We start from the raw sequence: 15,195 nt of genomic DNA, 5'->3' as shown, positions 1-15,195 counted from the left end.
GAATATAATAGGGATAGTTCCCTTGCTGTCTATGGAGGATCAGAAAGCTCTCGTAATTCATCAAAAATATCTTAATTTGTGTTCCGAAGATGAAAGAAGGTCTTACGGGTTTGGAATGACATGAGGGTGATTCATTACTGACAGAATTTTTATTTTTGGGTGAACTATCCCTTTAAGCAATTAAAATAATCAAATTAATTACATGATGTGCCAGATAATTCATCTAAATTAATTCATAATCCAGATAATTCATCGCAAATTGATCAATTTGACCAATACAGTTATACCCCCAAAAGATAATTTAAAGTCTAATGACAGATTAACCTCCAAAGAGCACATTTTAAGCAAATCTTCATGTCGCTAGCAATATCAGGTAAGCGCTTACAAAGAAAAGAAAAGTACTTCTTTATAACACATTCAAGTACAAATCCCAAAAGCACATTGCTCGGCAGGATGTGTCACCCTGCACAGTTAAGAATAGCTGGCAATGATGAAACATAGAATAAAAAGTCTGCCTGATGAAGCACGAATAGTTCATTGAGCATTCAACACAATGTGAGGAAGAAGATGAATGTGACCCCCAGTCATCTACGGCCAGATGTTACCATGTCCTCCTCTACATCTCATGAAGAGAGCAATGAATGAGTGTCTTTTATATCAAAACAGAGTCCATAAAAAGAAAAGGAGGTTTTGGATAGAGGTCAGTGAGATAAACAGAGCCGTCACTCAACATATCAGTGTATCCTCCAACCTCCAAAGGAGATCGAACTGCCGCCCCCTTCAGAGACCTGCTGCCTGATGTGTATTAAACCCGTCAGACTGCGTCACGTCGGCCATGCCGGGAGACACGGGGCTACAGATTAAATCCACTACTCAAAGAGGATTTATGGCCCACTGGCTCTCTTTACACCAATCTTACTGTGTTGTCCCGCCTCCTCTGTTGAATTCATTTACAACTAATTATGAGATTCATTGAAACAAATCTCTCATACATTTATCTGTCAATTTATCAGATTCATTTAGCTGTGTTCATTATTATTTTATTTTTAACTTTTTTTATTCTGACCATTATTCATTAACAATTAATCTTAACAAAACAATAAACAGAAATGAAAATGTTCCTCAATGTACAAAATTAACTAAAACCGAACTTAAAATGAATAAAAATGATACATTTAATTATATCAATATATTGCAAAAAAAAAAAAAACTAATAATAAAATTTAAAAAATTTCAAATGAAAACTGGAAATATAAAAAAAAACAATTGAAAGCATTACTACAATAATAAATATAAATACAAATACAAAAACTATAATAAATTTCAATATTATATTTCTGCTTATTTATTTGTTAAGCAGCAGTGTAACATTTTTGTGTGTGTGTGTCTATAATAACTCTATAACTCTAAATATTATTAAAACCTTCTAATAACTTTACTAAAACAACACAGACGCAGATATATATATACACACACGCACATATTAAATAGATATTTTAGAATCATAAAAATCTCAGAACGAGGCAGCATGAATGTGTATTTGATAGTGTATAATACATAATTTAGTGTATTTATACATAAATCTCTTCTGTAATATTGCAGTTAGTGAATAAATGCTCTGTAAAAACATTTGGGATTATCCTGCTTGGCATGATGGGAACTGGCTGTGACCCCGTGGGGAAACTTTTAAAGATTTTACTCCCCGGAAAACACTTCCAGCACAGTGTTATCTGGCACAGGCACGAGTCTAATTATAGTCATATGTGATGTTTACTCTTGCAGAAGTGCCTTTATGCATGATTTAGTCTCATGCCACACCAAATATTCCCTTAATATGCAGCATAATCAGATCTCATTCCGCACAAAACCGTGTCACTGGATATTCCAACTGTGACCTCCATCCTGAAGCTGATACTTCCTTGTATATCAGTAAAAGCAAAGGTCTTTCCACTTCTCTACCATTACCTGATCTCATGTTCCCTAGACAGCCATTAGACAGCAAATCCCATACAGTTTAAAACTTGACAACCATGACAACCGGAAAAGAGGGAGAGAACGAGAGAAAACAAAGGAAAAACAAACTTGGTTTCAAACATGACATATCACTATCTAGATGTTTACAAGCCAACTCAGATAACAATAAGGCACAGTAAAGGACAGAAATAGAGAGAGAAAGAGAAAATGGTGGGACATCCAAACAGCACAGACAAGTGCTGGGTAATTTGCAAGTTACCAAGCAACCTGAAGAACCATACAATCACAGAAAGCAGATTTCCCTCCGTCCTATCCATCTTGTTCCACATCGAATAAAGAGATCATGGATTTTATCCACCTATATTAAAGGAAAAGTTCCCCCCAAATGAAAATCTGTTTAAGATTTACTCACTCGAGATTATTCAAGATGTAGGTGAGTTTGTTTCTTCATCAGAACAGATTTGGAGAAATTTAGCATTTCACTTGCCCACCAATTGATCCTCTGCAGTGAATGGGTGCCGCCAGAATGAGAGTCTAAACAGCTGATAAAACATCACAATAATCCACACCACTCCAGTCCATCAATTAATGTATTATGAAGTGAAAAGCTGTACGTTTGTAAGAAACAAATTCCTCATTAAATTATTTTAACTTTAAACCATTGCTTCTGGCCAAAATACTAGTCCATAATCCATAACAAGGAACAACTCTTCCTCCAGTGACAAAGTCCATCTGCTGTTGTCCTCTCACATCAAAATCCACTTCACTTCAAAGCGAAAGTAACTTTAATCTTCTGGTCTTCAGAGGCTCAGATGTCGGGAGTAACTGACGACTGCTATACTCGTTATTACATCCTTCCCCTGCACAGGAGTCGACACAATGGCAGACAGCTATCAGCTCACTCAGGGCGGGTCTAAGGTAAGACGGCCTTGTCAATCAACTATCGTGGGAGCGGTCTGTACAGAACTACGTCATTCTGACAGGAATCTCAGAACAGCCTGATTTGAGAAAGGGGATTTAAAAAAAAAAACACTGGGTGGATTTTTATCATTATAGGATGGATGTGTACACACTTCCAACACGCATTTTTGTTCAAACAACTTGTAAAGTGAATTTTGCATCCGACGACCCCTTTAAAAAGAAAGTCATATTGATTTGGAATGACATGAGGGTGAGTAAATGATGCCAGAATTTTCATTTGTTGGGTGAACGATCCCTTTAAAAATAAACTGCATGTAAGATGGTCAGAAGAAGAGAAACTCAACTCCATGTAACCCCCCTGAGAGCCATTTCAACTCTAATAATCAACTATTAAATCCTGCTCATTACAAAAGCACAGCTCATCAAACCTAACCAGCCGTTCCGACACCTTCCAGAAGACAACAGTTCTCCAAGGTGTGATAAAAAACCGAGAAAGTGGGGTAGTTAGCATGAGTCAGCGGCCTGTGATTAAATATTTGAATGTAACTGTCACGAAAACGACAGGTTGCATTTCTCAGACCGATGTTTTGACGCTCCCGCCACACGACAAGGTCGAACGTACAGGCCAGCTACAACCGATCCCCAAACTTACACATCTATAAAATTACGAAAATGTCTGGAGAATTGAATCCTGTAACTCCAGAGGAGGTATGTTAATTGGCAGTGTTAATTTCATAATGTCAACACAATTTCTGTTAAGGCTGATATAATACACCCATTTGGAAAACACACTGAAGCACATTAATCATGCTTGGCGTTGCACTTGAGAGGCGTAATCGACTCTGAAAGTAGGACACACGATCATGATCTCAGCCCTGTGATGGAGAGGATGCCACGTATAGCTGCTCGTCTTTGTTTCAGTAAAAATGCATTGAAGCCAGTATTCCAATACTTCTCATATGATACTTCCCATGCTCTTCTAAAACAGATCTGAGACAAAAATAAAGCTTGAATATTATTATATTTTCCATTATTTCCATCATTAACATCACAATGGTCTCCAATTTCTTTAATTCAATTCAAGAGAATTTAAAATCTTTGAGCATGTACTATAAGATGGAGAAACCTTCAGAAGTGCATTGTGGGTTTCAGATGCAGCTGTTTCTATGTCAAGGACAGTGGAAATGTCAGTGCTGCACACTGGCACATCTGTCTCTGACTTCATAGTGCAGACATATATTATTCACCGAGAACTATGAGGTCAAGATTATTAATGCAACACTGTTATTGTGTAGAGACACTAGGCTGAACATAGACTTGACTGGATCTTATAAAACCCACAATGCACTAGGAATAAATAGGACCAGATTCTGTTGTGTAATATTTGTGTTGTGTGGTATTTACATCTAACTATTTATCATAAAATTGATAGTTTTGAATCTAAAGTCTAAGTTTGTTAATTCAAAGCTATTGTAATATGACTTTTTTCTTCCGTGGGAAAAAAAAAATATTTTCATGCAATTAAAATGAATGGCAGCTGGAGCTTTCAAGCTTGAATAAACTTGAATTTTCATAATAATGGCTTAATTTTGAGTCTGTTTCCCAAACAAAAGCGATCATATGGCTTTAAATGCTTTTTTGGAGTTTGACAGTATTCTTTATTCACTTTCATTATATTGAAAAGAGTGGCCAAGATTTATTTAAAAAATAAAATAAATAAAAATCAATATTCCTTTAATGCAAGCTGAAATATTTCAAAATGTAAACCATACTGTGAATATAATGTTTATGTAAATTTTTTAAAATTAATAATACACATTGCTGCGTCTGCTTTTTTTTAAATAAAAGCCTAAAAACACCCTTTACCTGTTGTAAAGGCAAAAAATAGCTTATCATTAGACAATTTAAGTTTTCATCTCGTTTCGTATGTCTTATGTCTTTACTTTTTAAAGATGATGAGGTAACTATAATGAAGGAGATTGTTGAGAGGCTTGTTTTTCTCCTTTTATTAGTTTGTTTGAACCAAGGACATTGATAATACCTGGAGAGATCTCTCTGTTAGTCCATTCATCTCAAACCCTTCACTAGTCACTATCATGAGCTGTGACATCAAAGGCAGAAGACAGGGAAAAATATAAGCTCATTTCACGCTTTTAAAAGCCTTCAAGAAAATCAGCACTGGAAAAACATCTCATCTCATCTCTAACAAACTATTTACAATGTATATGTTATTTGCAAAAAAACATAATCTGGTAACACAGCTACTTTTGAAGTGCCATAACCGGAAGATAGTGTAGTTACAACAAAACACAATAATAATTATTTTTGCTAATTAAAATAAAGCACACACACACACACACACACACACACACACACACACACGCATATATACATATATATATAGCCTATATATATATATATATATATATATATATATATATATAATAAAAATAATAAAAGGCACATTACAAAATTACTAAAACTGAAAATATAAAAAAATAAAAGTTAATTCAAAATATTAATAAATAGGCCTACTTTATATAGTAGTAGTATATAAATATACATATAGTTATGTATAGAATATAAACAATACTAAAAATAACACACAAGTCCTTTATGGTGTATTGTTTTATGGCCATTGATCATTTAATTCAATTATATAACATGTTATACAAAACAAACATCAAATAAAGCAGATTGAATGTAACTCAAAAGCCGTGTGTTGATTTCCGTGACCAAAATGTCCTTGTCTAAACATATTTAACCTGACCCTTTGCTTCCAAAGGTCCCACCCTCCAATGCTATCCCATGATTCCTTCATATTACACAGTTCACAAGGGACCATCTGGTCACATATGACCCTTAAACCCCCGGGATACGCCTCCAACACACCACAGGCTTATCTCCATTAAAACCCTGATCCCGGGATCAAGGAGAGTCCCTCGAGCAGCAGCCGGCCCTCTGCTGAGAAGCTTTCTTCATCAGAGAGCTCCAAACCAGCATGTTCCTATGTGTTGCTTTGGAGATATTGTGTCTGTAAACAAAATCTGACATCAGTTTTGCATTTTTCTCGTTATGTTTGCAGACAGAATCCGTGGGAGGGGAATTGGTCCTAAATCAGTGGGAAAATGGAGAGTTTAACCCAAGGCCATATTTGTGCTATGAGTTTATTTTCTCTCTCCTTGCCAAAAGCAAGAATGGGGACGGGAAGAAAAGATGAGGTAGAAAGGTGGAATTCATCTCTGACACAGGTAGAGTTATTTGTGTTCTGTAATTCTTGTTTTTTATTATTCATTAGTTTTTTTTTTTTTTTTTTTTTTTTTTGACTGTGCATCAAATAGCTTTACTAAAAGAAGGGAACACATTCAGTGTGCCAGAGGAGAGGAGAACAATTCATTTTCTTCAGGTTTTCTGCATGGAATTCATGAATAAAACTCAAAATGCAACAAGGGATCTGTATCTCAATGCATCACATTTCCTCTAAGATATATACAGTATGAACATCTCACCTTTTAAGTCTTTAGGAGGAACAACAACACATGAAGAGTTCAGATGCAAAAGCCTCTAAGTGCCATCTGAAATTTTCATCTAAAATCAGCATTTTTATCAGGCTGCTATGTTTAGGTTCAGTAATTTTACTCTAATGGCAAAGTATAGGTCCTTTTCTATACAATTAAAGTGAACTAACTGAACATAAATATAGGAGCTAATAAAAATGCTCATTTAGATGAAAATTTCAGACTGTATTTAGAGGCATTTGCATCATAACTCTTTACATACTTAACGATATCCAGAGTATGACTGGAGCTCCGTATTTAAAGCTCTACAGCAATACACATGCAAAAACTGTAAGAGTCTGTCAGACCATGGAAAAATCCATGGCAGGCATCTTAAAGCTGAAGAAAGGGTAAATAAAATATGAAGCAAAAAGTACAGCAGCAAAAACTAGGCCAAAAAACACTGTATAGGAAGCCTTGCATGGGCCATAGGCTATATGGCATTATAAACAACAGATCACTATTAAAATGTATCCTTTATGAATGTATGAATGAATGAATGCATGTAATGGACACTTTTCACATTTCGGTCGTTCTCAGAAGTCCTCATAGTTGGGTAAACAAATTTAGTGGTGAAAAGACACTACTGTACAATATATGTAATTTTTATGTATTCCCATTTGTCCCAACAGCAAAAAAGAGAAGAAAAAAAAACCCATGATGGTGGATTACATTGGTCAGAAGAGAGAAAGATATGAAATTTGCCATCACTGCCTTAGCCGTGAATGATATATGTGTTTTTATTAAGTTCTCTAAATTTAAGTTCAACCTATTTACATTTAATTTAAAATATTTAAATACTAAAAATATCACTATTTATGATGTTAATAACTGTGTAAATGCATCACAGTCTCTGAAAATGGACCACATAAAAAAAAGAAGATATTTACTTAATGCACATTCCTGGTCTTATTGTGCACAATGCATCAGTGCACATTATATAAAATGAAAAATTGCTTGTGTTTGTAATCTTTAATCAGAAAGTAATATCCTGTTCAACCTCTGCAACTATATTTATTTTCGTCTGCTATCATGATACCCCTCACCTCTGACTGCTTGTCTCCAAATGGTATATTTTTCATAAGCCAAACAATTCTCAAAGGATGCACGTTTCTTCTCATAGAAATGAGAAGCCATATTTCATTTAGAAATACATCAGTTTGCTGAAATAAAAAGGGTTGTGATTGACATTCAAACCATAAAAAACTGAGAAAATTAGTCCTTGGTCAAAATGTACTACAATCTTAAAAATGAAGGTTCCTAAAAAAGTTGTTTTGACAGCAGTGCCATAGAAGAACCATTTTTGGTTCCTCAAAGAACTTTTCAGTGAACAGTTCTTAAAAGAACCACTTTTTCTTACAGTTTAATAGTCTAAAGAAACTTTTGCCCCTATAAAGAACCTTTCATGCAATTTAAAGGTTCCATGGATGTTCTTCATGAACCATCGATGCCAATGAAGAATCTTTATTTTTAAGAGTGAACCTTCTAAGATTCTTCTCAACTGTAAGCCAGCATGCAATGACAACACAACATGACAAGAAGCAGCAGCAAAAGCATTCATAAAAGCAAACCGTGCATACTTTTCAAGGATGTAACCCATGTTTTGCCCCGTGAAGAGCAGAAAAGGCACAGCAGACATGATACGGTTACGAAGAACAAGCTGTGAAATATGCTGTGTTATCAAAGACCACATGTACTTTTTTGAAAAGAGGAAAAAGAGATGAAAGTCTGCCCTTAGAAAATGTTGCTATTCTGGGTAAATGCCACAGATTGCACATAGACAAGAGACACAACCCTAAGGATGCCACAAAACCTGCTGGATACCGCCACCGTAAAAACATATCAAGTTTGGAATGATTATTTGAAAACTTTGAAAACACGATTATATAATTGTCATATTTGTGTCAGAGCGTTGGCTGTATAGTGCAGCAGCATTCGAAAGGTTTAAAGCAATCATCTTTACCAGAGGGGATTACAGCTTTAAAACCAAAGTGAGTGTCCCATTCAGGAAGGGATAAAGCTCAGTGTACTAATCTGATGGAGCGGAGGTAGCTTGTACGAAGCCATCCATTAAAGCCACCAGCCATAGTCATTTCTGTGGGTTGCTAACTTTCTCTCTGACCCTACAGAGGAGCCCGAACATGTTAGCATTGCACGCCTAGAGCAGAACATGAGCCTGTCATCTGCACAGCCCGTATGCACAGCATGGACGGCATTAGTCATCGAGAGAAGAGAACATTACAGCAAACAGACAATTCACATTCAACTGTTAGACATACGGCGCGTCCACGCAGCCAATAAAGTCATATGCAGCCTAAGGAGCATGTTATATCATAATCTGACTGATGTGATGTTTCTGTACATGTAAAATCAGTGCTGAATCACACAACATAAAAAATGTTTATATGGAAATTGCCTAGAAACATCAGGCAAACAATATAGTCCCATAAATAAATATAATATATGTGCATATATTACATTTCCATACATAATATATGTTGTCGTATGCAGTAATAACATATATGAAGACTATTGGAACAATTTCATATATTAACATATATATCTAGCTCATAAAAATATGTATGTTTATGAATGTGTAATACATTTAATACAATACATGTACATGCATATCTTAAACCCTTGATATTATATAAGTAAATATAAAAGATGCTCATGTATTTAAAAAGAGCAAGAATACAAAACATAAACCAATAATTTTGGTGTTTTATATATATATAGTTTGTAAATAAAACAAAAAATATTGGATTAAGTTTTACAAGAAAATTTACATTTTTGCATTTAAATTTAAGTTATTTTTGTACTTTTCTACTTAAAAATGTCACGTTTAACTCAATTTAAATGTGAAATTTACTTGCAATTTTTCATAAAAAATTATATACTATTTTTTTTAGAGCATATACAAGTTTTACAATGGGAATTTTACATACAGTCGTGGTCAGAATTGGCACCCTTGGTAAATATGATCAAAGAAGGCTCTGAAAATAAACCTGCATTATTAATCCTTTTGATCTTTTTTTTTTTTTTAATCACAAAAATCTAACCTTTCGTTGAACTAAAACAACTGAAAATGGGGGAAATATCATTATGAAATAAATGTTTTTCTCAAATACACGTTGGACACAATTATTGGTACCCCTAGAAATTCCTATGAGTAAAATATCTCTGAAGTATATTCCCATTCATATTTACAATTTTGAGCACTCCAGGGGTGATTATGAACATGAAATTATCCAGCCATGGCTTCCTGTTTCACAGAAATATAAATAGGAGGGAAAACAATGTCCAAATTCCCTAAATCATTCATCACAATGAGAAAACCAAATAATATATTTCTGATGTGCAGCAAAAGATAATTGAGCTTCACAAATTAGTGAAGTGGCTTTAGGAAAAGAGCTAGAGCAGTGAAAATCCCCATTTCCACCATCAGGGCAATAATTAAGAATTTCCAATCAACAGAAAATGTTACGAAACTGCCTGGAAGAGGACATGTGTCTATATCGTCCTAATGCACGGTGAGGAGGAGAATTTGAGTGGCTAAAGACTCTTCAAGGACCACAGCTGGAGAAACGTAGAGAAAGGTTGAGTTTCGGGGTCAGAAAACCTTAAAAGAAAATGTAAACAGCCTCAAACAGCACCTACATCACCACATGTTGTTTGGGAGGGTTTCAAGAAAGATTCTCCTAGCTCATCCAAAAACAATCTCCAGCATATTCAGTTATCAGACACGACTGGAACTTCAAATGGGACTGGCTTCTATGGTCAGATGAAACTAAAAATGAGCTTTTTAGCAGCAAACACTCAAGATGGGTTTGGCAAACACAGGGATAAAAAGTACCCCATGTGTACAATGAAATATACTGCTGTATTTTTTATGTTGTGGGCCTATATTTCTGCTGGAGGTCCTGGACATCTTGTTTAGAAACATGGCATCATGGATTCTATCAAATACCAACAGATTAAAAAAATCAACAAGTGACTGACTCTGTTAGAAATCTTATAATGGGCCATGTTTGGATCTTCCAACTGGACAATAATCCAAACACAAACCTACAATACAAAAATGGGTCACTGAGCTCAAAACCAAGCTTCTGCTGGCCATTCCAGTCCTCTGACCTGAACCCTGTAGAAAATGAGTGAGGTGAACTGAAGAGAAGAAGCACCGTCATGGAGCTGTGAATCTGAAGGATCTGGAGAGATTCTGGATGAAGGAATGGTCTCTGATCTCTTGTCAGGCGTTCTCTAACCTCATCAGGCATTATAGGAGAAAACTCAGAGCTGTTAAACTGGCAAATGGAGGTTTCAAAAAGTACTGAATAAAAGGGTGCCATTAATTGTGGCCAATGTTTATTAAGAGAAAAACATTTATTTCATAATGATATTTCCTCCCATTTTAAATTCGTATTATCCAATGAAAGGTTAGATTTTTTATGAATTTTTAAAATAAAAGATCAAAAGGATTAACAATGCAGATTCATTTTCACAGCCTTCTTTGATCATATTTACCAAGGGTGCCAATAATTCTGACCACAATTGTATGTTATGAACTTTTATGTAGAATGTATGTATGTAAAAATTATATATTTCCTTATAGGTAGCATATATGACAATATTATCTTGATATATGGCAATATATGTCATATATTACATTTCCATATGGATAAATTTGGAGTAGAAACAATTTTCACTCAGAAAATGCTAGAAAATTTCACAATTACAAAAGTAAAGAAATTTAAATTGTATTTTTCTTATAAAACATACTCCAATAATCCTTATTTTATTTACAACTTCGAAAAAAGTCATTTTACAGCTTAGTTAATATTGCCTTTAAGGTCTGTAAATAATGCTCCAAATCCTTTTTTAACACAAATGTAATGTTTTGATTCATTTTTAAACACTGTGTGTTAGGAAAAGCAGCGCTAGACTTCACACTGTGCTGTCCCTTTGAAACAAAGTGCATACAGGTAGAGGGTGTGCCCAAAATACTAATTTCCACCTGCTTCAAGCACCTCGATTATTTTCTAAAACTGGATCATACTAATCCAGTAATCTAAAAATCTAAAAATTTTAGACACTAATCTAAAAATAAAGCAACAATACAACACATTTCCTCCAGCATCCACACATGAACCCTGAACAAAGCGTCTTTCTGTTCAATGTCACTAGCCTCTCCGAGGGAACAGTTCAGTGCCAACACCCCGTTGGAAGATATAAAGCTGTAAACAGACCTGATGGCGGAGAAAACACACCCTGGTCTAGATAAACAGTTATGCAATCTGTACTGGCCACTCTCCCCAAAACAGAAGAGCAATGCCAACATTACAAATCCCAAGGCTCTCCTTGACCATCGATGTCTGTTGGCTCACTGCACATGGAGAGGTGTGACAAACTTTTGGCAGCGTCAGGGTCAGGGTCCAGCTGCCCTTCAATGTGACTTCAGTCACATTTATCATCTATCAAAAAGCTCATCTTACATTCCACCAATGTCTTATAGTATTACATTAACATAAGAGCAAGTTAACATAACACCATGGAGGATAGGGCTATATAGATAAAAAAAAAAAAGGACAGCTATGGTTGCCAGAGTTTTGTTGCAAAATTACTGTGACAGTATTTCTGGCATTACGATATGGCATTTTTGTTCATTAAATCATTTAATGACCACTTATAGGAGCTCACAGGAACCATTAAAATGGAACAAGTTAATGAAAATTGGTCTCTTTATCAACTGTGGTCAATGATAACATGAAGACAAAGCACAACAATAAACGCCTTCATTAAAATCACAAAATAAACAATGCAATAAATATCAATGAAATATACTAAATTCAACACAGAACAACCGACTGCACATATCTGATACACAAATAGGATAAAATAAAAATTTTACATAAAATTAATCAAATGTGATTCCTCACACAGGGAATTTTGGGAACACCACTTTTTCCACAGATTAAAAAAGGTTTCACATTTTTCTTATAAAAAAAAAAAAAAAAAAAAAAAACTATTTTACCTTAAAGGTATTTTGCTTTGTTATATATAATTGCATTTATGCATGCATTTTATATTTATATTTAACAAATGCATACTGAACATCTTTACATTTTTCTCCATAAATATAGAATAAAATGCATGTTTTTTCTTTTAGAATATATTAACTAAACTTGCAGTTAACTATTTAAGAGATTGTTTCCTATAGCATGGATTCTCCATGACAATCACTTACATTTTAAGGTGCACTCAACCATTATATGGAAAAGTATTTTTCCCCCTTAACCTCACTTGTTGTTTGAGTAAACATTGAAACATAATGAACGTCTTGCAAGTCTAAAAAAACAAAACAAAAAAAACTGGACACTCTCATTATTTCAATCTGCTCAAAAACTAGGACACATCTATGATTTTTTTTCAAAAGAAAACGGATTGTTTATACCATTGACGCTTGACTTCCACCAAATCGTTAATTCAATGCTAAAATAAGTAGTTTTGGTGTATTTTTAATGTTTTGGCGGACGCGTCTCTTAATGAGCGCTGTCCACGGTGCTGAAACACAACAGGCATGAGCACTACCCGACGCTTTCAATAGCTCAATTAATATCTCTCCGGAACTTCATCAAACATAAAAACGCAAATTACACTATAAAACAATTAACGAAGTGAACCTGTGGGAGTTGAGCGCCTACAGCTCATGCAAAAAGCTGTGCGAAAAAATCAAAACACCTACCTCGCACTCGATGAACCACGTTGGGGATGTTACTTCGCCTTGCCTCCTTCAGCACTGATTTGGGTCACCTAATGCGCGTGCACACAGCTCTGGAGTGAGTGAGTGAGTGAAAAACCCCTCATCCCTCATCAAAGATGGCGTGCCCTTCTGACGTCATAATGACCCTCAACAGGGCGTGCCGATACAGCCCCTGTGTGAGTGTGAATGTCCCCGCCCTCATCCGTTCTAACGTCATAATGACCCTCAGCACTAGGGCGAGGCTGCCAGAGATTTAGCGCTCATTGATCCCTGCTTTATGTTATATTGGAATGTATATATAGTGGGTTGTTTGGCTCCATCTGATTTATTGTGATTGTGAAATTAAGCAGTTCTCCTTTAAAATGCTGGGAAATGACCTTGGGAATCACCTAATAGACTGTGGCCCCAGAGCAGTGGTTCTCAACACTTTTTGACTCCAAAGTTTCATTGCTCTGGACAACATTAAAAGGCAAACTTTTGAAACTACGATCATTGTTAAATTAAAATAAATCATTATGTAATAAGTTTAATATTTAATAAGTTATTTCCAAATTCCAGATGTTACAGGAATATGAAGAATTGTTTTTGAGTTGTTGAAAAGCCAACGTGGTTTGAATCTGACCACATCATCAGTTCACAAGGCTTCATTAATGGATAATATACAGTATATAAGCATGAATAAGGAAGTATGTGTGAAAATGGGGGGATAAAAACTAATAAAAACATTACAATAATCCACAAGTAATCCATCAATTAACATCTTGTGAAGTGAAAAGCTGTGTGTTTATAATAAACAACTCTATCATTAAGGCATTTTAACTTTAAACCATCACTTCTGGCCAAAATACCAGTCTGTAATTCACAATAACGCTTCCTCCAGTGAAAACGTCCATCCTCTGTTGCCCTGTCACATCAAAATCAATACAAACATATTTGTATAGAAATGCACTGGACGGCTTTCACTTGTAAATGGTGCTTGATCTGTGCATATTTCTCTCCTGATTCAGATGAAACAATGTTTTAAAAACATCTTCATTTTTCATTACAAACATGCAGCTTTTTGTATGAACTACTACTCCATTAATCTATTCAAAATGCTCTGAGTAAAATATCGAGTGGAACAGAAGTTTACTGAAGTTCCTTGATGTTCCCCCTGTGTGCAACGTTTACAGTGGGTTTTGAAATGGATGCCTTGTTTGTATTTCCAATATCTTTATAAAAAAAGAAGAAAAAAAAGAGAAAAACATCACTTGTTTGTTTCTTGCCCTAAGCATCAAGTCTCCCTGATCTTCTAATGGGAGCAAGATCAGATAAAAGTGCTTTAGTTATAGAGACGCAAAGATTCAGATAAGGGGCATGGATCAATAGCTCTTATTTAATTATTTAATAGCTTTTGGACTTCTAAAGGTTCTTGCTTGCTGTTCTTTGGGTTTGTATTTGTATCTAGAGTGTGTTTCTGTGGAAGAGGATGTGTTAGACAAGGTTATTATGTTTCAGGAGGACCTGAAAGAGAAAGAAACAGTAGGCTAGTAGTACAAAACAATCTGGCAAAGTGCTTCACTACATTAAAACAAATCAAGACATAAAATCTGGATACTTAATTCAGCAGGACAGATGAAGGTCAAGAATCTTCTGAGATAAAATACTGTCCGGCAAAGAGACAAAGAGCAGTTCGACTGTTTAAACATGCACTGTACAACAAATCACACACACCCTGTTAGACAGCAGAGGAGAAAAGAACTGCTAGAGGGTGCAGATATTGACTCAGCACATACAAATGAAACAGTAATGCTAGTTAGTGCAACATCCAACAAACAGGAATCCCTGCTAAATATATTGATTTACACTTACAAGACTAAAAAAATCCATGTCTTTAGCACCCAAGTCTCGTTTACTGTCTGAAGATGCCGCTGTTATCCAGAATAGAATGAAGTTATGTGCTTATTTTGTCTGGCATATTGATGTCTTGATGACATTTAAATT

At 35.1% G+C, this 15,195-nt stretch overlaps 1 protein-coding gene across 2 annotated transcripts in view; it reads right to left on the bottom strand.

The window, feature by feature from the left end:
- Positions 1–13,349, bottom strand: part of LOC306886232 (synaptosomal-associated protein 25-B) — a 42,882-nt gene extending 29,533 nt beyond the window's left edge. Inside the window, exon 1 of one of the 2 annotated variants that reach the window (XM_079443179.1) lies at positions 13,195–13,349. The gene's annotated coding sequence lies outside the window, so the exon portion shown is untranslated. The remainder of the gene's footprint in view (positions 1–13,194) is intronic. The other variant, XM_079443180.1, reaches the window with a different exon arrangement.
- Between the last annotated feature and the right edge of the window lie 1,846 nt (positions 13,350–15,195).

The sequence above is a fragment of the Barbus barbus genome (genome assembly GCF_936440315.1).
Source record: "Barbus barbus genome assembly, chromosome: 20".
NCBI lineage: Eukaryota > Metazoa > Chordata > Actinopteri > Cypriniformes > Cyprinidae > Barbus > Barbus barbus.
This window is presented reverse-complemented; position numbering and strand designations above follow the sequence as displayed.